Source organism: Eucalyptus grandis, chromosome 3, assembly GCF_016545825.1.
Source record: "Eucalyptus grandis isolate ANBG69807.140 chromosome 3, ASM1654582v1, whole genome shotgun sequence".
Lineage (NCBI taxonomy): Eukaryota > Viridiplantae > Streptophyta > Magnoliopsida > Myrtales > Myrtaceae > Eucalyptus > Eucalyptus grandis.
In genome coordinates, this window is record NC_052614.1 from 11949868 (window position 1) to 11956251 (window position 6384).

General features: G+C 43.1%; 1 pseudogene; it reads right to left on the reverse strand.

The window, feature by feature from the left end:
- Positions 1-2357: 2357 nt before the first annotated feature.
- LOC104439041 lies at positions 2358-5643 on the reverse strand (annotated as a pseudogene).
- Between the last annotated feature and the right edge of the window lie 741 nt (positions 5644-6384).

Here is a 6384-nt window from a genome sequence, read left to right on the forward strand (position 1 = left end):
ATCTGATGTGGGCTTTTTCTAAGCCCGCAGAGAGAAGTGACACGCCGACGGACGAGACGAATGAGAAGAGATAAAGCCTTCTCACTCTTCAGCCGCAAATTTGACAGAGGACAAAAATCGATTTTCTTGGACAGTGGACCAAAAGCAACCTTTTCGCACTTCACAGAATCATTGCAATTGAATAGAACCTGACAAAAATTTCCATTGTTCAGCGCAGAAAGTGGACTCTGCACAGAGTCCTAAACAGGCTCAAGAAAAACGTTTTTATCTCTGAGGTACTCACCAACCATTCATCAAACAAAAATTATCCAAAAAACTTTAAACCTATTAAATTTTTATCAATTTTGTCATTTCAGTATTAAACTTTTTCATATTTTGTCAATTGAGTCAATCCAACTAATTTTGATTGGCATCCATTGACGTGGATGCCGATCGTGTGGACACCGACCATCTTATGTAGCACGATCAACGCTAACATGAATATATTTTAATAATATTTTAAATTTTTAATGATTTTTTTTCTTTTTTTCCTTTTTTTGTTTTTTTTTTATCAATTTTGGAGTTAGGGCTGAGAAGGGTGGCTGACCAACCCTCACTGGTTGCAAATGAGGCCCAGCCAATCCTCACCTCACCGACTTTAGGCGAGGGGCACAATGCCCTTGCTTTGGCTGGCAAGGGTCGGCCAACAACCATCACTAACCCTAGCTCCAAAAATCGCCAAAAATGCAAAGAAAAGGAAAAAAACCATAAAAATTTCAAAACATTATTTAAAAATATCCATATTAGTGCCGCCCATTCACGTTAACAATTTTCAACCAAGATTAACTAGATAGACTCAACTATAAATTGAGAAAATTAAAAGGGTTTAAGACCGAATTAACAAAAGTACAATAGATTTAGAACCTTTTAAAAAAATTTCCCGTTTAACAGGTGGTTGTATTGACATCTCTATTCTTTGAAAAGAGAGAGATCAAGATCTTGAATATTCAAACAACTTACACTTGGATGGATTCAATGGTTGATATTGTTTATCTTGATTTGTATTTTATTTTGAGGTGATATGCCTTGGAGTCAATGGGCGAATACCACATGAACCCTATCTTACTCAAGTGCATTAAATATCATCCTAGTTTCATTCAGGTTAAGTGAACTACGTGACGGCAATTTCACTATATCAATTCAAAGAGATCAACGAGCAAATCAATGGTTGAGAATTTACATCATGAGAAGTATGAAGTCTCGAGTTTAATATTTTGACCTCATGTACTCTACTTCAAGCAAGGCCACCAAGGAAAATGCCCCCGGTAGAATCTCTTTAGCCCCTTTTGCCAGTAAGTGGTATGGGGGTTGATAGGCCAAATCAACTAGCAAAGGAAAATCCTAAAGATTATGAGCCAATGTAACCCGAAGGCCGGCCCAGCCCATTAATCCCTCTTTATGTAATCATTCGAAAGCCCTATTGATGAGGAGTTGTAGTACTTTTTTCAAGTCGAGCGTATTGATCACTCGCGACGGCCTGTCCTTATCAAGTTCCATTTCATGTCTCGGCCTAGTGTTTCACTATCTAGGCCCTCCTTGGTATCCATGCTTATGCACATTTCAGGTGAGTTGCATTGGTATCAATCTCATAATTTCATTTTAGAGATCAAAAGGGGACAAGGTCATAATTTTTCATCTAATGTGTAGAAGTAATACGATCTTTTCTTTTCTCCAAGGAAATAAGAAATGCTTGAATCAATAAAATTTAGTTAGTAGATGATGAGATTTAACTATATTTTACTTAGTTGATGCTATGATAAGATATTGATCATTCAACGCATGCTCACTAGTAACAAAATGATTAAATCTACTCAATAATGATCATCTCAAGTTTTCCATATGAGTGTCCAAAATTTGCAGTTTCCTTCTATACTTTGATCCATTCGAATTCATGTTCACTTCTTTCACTGGCTGTCTTTGGTGTCATTTTCTCACGTATAATCAAATCGAAGTTAGACAAGAAAACAATCTGAAATATAAAGAGTTCATCCTGTCAACCCAAAAGACTAGATTAAGATTTAGAATTTATATGGGCTTTTCTAAAGCTCACAGAGAGGAGTGGGACATCGACTGATCAGAACCGAATCCAGAATACAAAATGCCAAAGCTTCCTGAACCTTGGTTCCTTCAGTCACACCTTTACCCTTGCTTTCACCTTCCTCATATAACTACATTCATGATAACATCCAAAACCTAAGATGGACAATATGACTTTATAAAGTCATCTACTTGCATTAGCAAATTCAGAAAATATATTTACAAAAGTTGGGAGTCCAAATCCATTCACAAAGCTTCTGCAACTGTTCTAGTGCAAACGGTCAGTAAGTGTTGCGCTCAAGAGCATGAAAATTGCTGCGCGGCACTTCCTCATGCTTGGAATTTTCGCGAAGTGGGACAACATCAAACTCGTGTCGGGATTTCTTCTCGACATTATACAGCGGATCGCTATATTTGAGCAGCATTTGCAGTACCTCCTTCATTGTAGGCCTCGTGGAAGGCAGAGTAGCAGTGCAAAAGATCCCGAGCTTGAAAACCTTGCTTATTTCATCTACGTTTGAGTCATCCTTGATCTCCTCATCTAATGCGTCAGATATTGGGTTGCCATCTTCGATGTGACGCCATGCCCAATCAGCAAGGCACATGTCTTCGTCCCCGTCGTTAGCCTCCCTCCCAGTGGTTAGCTCCAAGAGAACCACCCCAAAGCTATAGACATCAATCTTCTCATTGACTCTTGTCGTATGAGCGTACTCTGTTGTCCAACATCAAAAAAAAAAGGCAAGACAAAACTAAATATCCTGCTGGTAGGATATGTAAAGTATGAGGAGGGCGAACTGGCATAGCTGAAATGAACTCATGTTAAAAAAATAGACGAACCTGGTGCCAAATAGCCGAAAGAACCGGCAACGGCTGTCATGCTAACAGCTTCTCCAGGCTTGGCCAACATCCTTGCAAGGCCGAAGTCAGCAATTTTTGCGTGGAACTCTGAGTCTAAGAGAATATTGCTCGATTTCACGTCTCGGTGGATGATGGGTGATGAACAATCATTATGCATATAGCAAAGTCCTTTAGCTGCTCCGAGCGCAATCTGCAACCTATTGGGCCACTCCAAGATCATATTGTTGGTGACACCCGACATGGGCGACAATCTTTTCTTCTTGTGAAGCCAATGGTCCAAGCTTCTATTTTCCATGTACTCATACACTAGGAGTTTCGAGTTCTCGCAAGAAATACAGCACAACAATTTGACAATGTGCCGATGCTTAATGTTCCCAAGTATCTCCACTTCTGCTACAAATTGCTTTTCCAGCTCTTATTTAACTTTTGGTTATTCGAAATCCTTTTCACAGCGACGGCATCACCAGAAGGATTCACAATAATGTGATATACTTTTCCTGATCCACCGCTTCCAATCACATTATGCTCCTTCAATCCCGACAGAATATTCGATTCCGTAAAATTCAAACTTTGGAATGAAGTCAGTTTCGTAGTCGAATCAAATCAATCCCTGTTGTTTCTGGAAGCTCTGATCGTGAATAGCACCACCAAGAAAATGCAGATTGCCGCCGCAATGGCCAAGATCACGATCAAGGTGAGATTGCTCTTGCTCAACCTATGGGATTGGGCGTTGCAGACATTGATCCTCATGAACGAATTGGATGCACAGAGCCCAGGGTTGTTCAGGAAACTGGTGTCATATGCGGCGTTCTCTAACTTGGCTGGGATTGGTCCGCTGAGGCGATTGGATGATAAATTCAGAAGGTTCAGAATCAGTTGGCCGATTTCAGGAGGAATCAAGCCGGACAGTTGGTTGTCAGACAGGTCTAACTGCGTGAGTACAGGTAGAAAACCGATTTCACTAGGAATCAGTCCCGAGATCTTATTGTGACTTAGATTCAGAGTGGTCAAGGATTTCCATGAAACGATGTCTGTGGGAAGAATCCCGGAGAGCTCGTTCTGACCGAGCAAAAGCTCCGTCAGAAAAGGAAGCGCTGTCAATTCAGTCGGAACCGTGCCCCTGAGGAGGTTATTACTAGCATCAAATACCCTCAAGTTCCTCCACGAAGACACCGTGCTCAGAATCTTGCCGGAGAATTTGTTGTTGCTTATCTCGATCCGAGTGAGGCTTGGGGACAGCTCCTCGGGAAGCTCGCCAGTTAATCCATTACCACTCAAAATCAAAGTCATCAAGTTCCGTGACATCCAGAGTCCCCCAGGCACTTTGCCGGTGAATCCATTGTTGTGCAACATCACTAAGAGCAAAGTACTGCAATTTCCAAGTGACTTCGGCAACTCCCCGTTGAGATTGTTGTCCATAGCGGCCAACCTGAACAGCGTGCCGCCATGGCACAGCTGTTCTGGAAATGCACCGGTGAAGTTGTTGTAGGCCACTTCGAATCTTGTGAGCAGGGAAAACTTGCCAAAGTCCGGGGGAATTGTGCCCGATAGATTGTTGTTGGACAACCTGACATCAGACAAAGCGGGAAGATGCGCGATGCCTTTCAGGATTCCGCTGGACAATTGATTGAACTCTAAATTCAAGCTGTATAGATTCTTGAGCTTTCCGAAAACTTCAGGTATGTTCCCCGCCAAATTTTTAAAAGACAGATCAATCACGCTTGGGTTCGCGGCGCTGACTGACTGAGGAATCGACCCATACACATGAGTCTTGGACACGTACAACTCGCTCAAGTTCCTCAGAGCAAAAATGCTACCTGGGATCTCTCCTGTCAGTGGATTCATCCCCAAATCCAAGTGCTCGAGAGCCTCCATATCACTGATCGTCTCCGGGATTCCACCATACAGGTTTGTCTGCGCCATTGAGAAGAACCGCAGCTTCTTCAGGGCGGTGAAGTTCTACGGTAGCTGCGACCGCACGAACTTGTAGTTGTACTCGAGCCTCAGTTCTTCAAGATTGGAGAGGCCAAAAATCTCTTCAGGGTACATGCCATTGTACTCGGACTGGTAAAGGTGAAGGATCCTCAGCCTCTGCAGCCTCGCGATCGATGCTGGGACATCGAAAGAGAAGCTGTTGGCGGCAAGAATCAGGACCTGAAGATTGGCCATGCCATCGATATCAGATGGAATTGGACCTTCGAAGTGATTCCGGGACAGGTCGAGGTACAGGAGATTGGAACAGTTGTAGAGAACTGTGGGAAACCCTCCAGGAATATTGTTGTTGGAGAGATCGAGCTTGGTCAGATTCTTGAGGTCGCAGATGAATGGGGATCGGATAATTAATGTTCAGGTTGGCAAGCTTGAGCTCGGTGATCGAGCCGTCTTGGCAGGTGACCTCGGGCCATGTGCAGTGGGAGGTTGAATTGGAGGGGACCCAGTTATCGAGGGAAGATGGGTCTTGCCAGGTTTGCCTCAGCTTCAAGAGGACGTGCTGTTCTTGATCCGGGATTTGAGACTCTGCAACATGGGAGAGGGAGCAGAGGAAGACGAGACACGGGATGTAGAAGAAGAAGTGAATATGAGGAGGTGATGAGGTTAGTCTCGGCATAATTGGAGGTGGTTCAGAGTCTTTTTCTGGTTAGAGAGACTCTCCGGTGTTGGAGCTAGATATCTATCAGCTCAAAACATGAAGCAAAAAGTGTTGGTTTGCTTGTGTATTGCTCGGCAGAACTCCCGGATTTTTAACCTCGTTTGAAAGTGCTAAAATTCGGTAGGTCCTAAGATGATGGGTGTGGATGCATTTGTTCCTTTTTGTTCTTTTCAATAGATCGGCAAGGCAGCGACCCGAGTGATTTTGATTGATTCCTGTTGGTCCTGGTGCTTTTTTGTAGTGTCCAAGTCAAATGGTCAGGCTTTGAATTTTCGCCATGCCCTCCTATTCTACAGTGGAACAGCTTTTGATTTGTTTCCTGACGTTCGCCTTCTGGATGATGAGCAAATTGGTCTTTTGGTGGCGCAAGTGCATGCGCAAACTTTCCACAGCATAGACCCAACATCGACAGGTCGAGCCTTCTGGATGGGTAAGGAAGATAAAATGTGGTTACATCAAGCGCCCACATGATTGAACTAAACCAATCCTCATTACTAGTTCCAGCACATCCTGAGGTCTGTGATTGATGGACCTAATGAGCCCGATACATGGAAGGAATTCATCTCAAAAAAGAAATGCCCATGGAAGGACCCTTATTTCCTACTCCTAATGTTTCTGCAGCAAACGGATTTTGGCAAACCGAAAAGACATATCAAATACTTCATGTACATGAATAAAAGCATTTGCTTTGGAAGTCCACAGGTGCTCTCATCTCACTGGATGGATGAAAGAGGGGAAGAGTCAAAGAGCCAATGATAATCTCCTTATCTTAACACTACTCTGGAGTACACTTCGAAGAG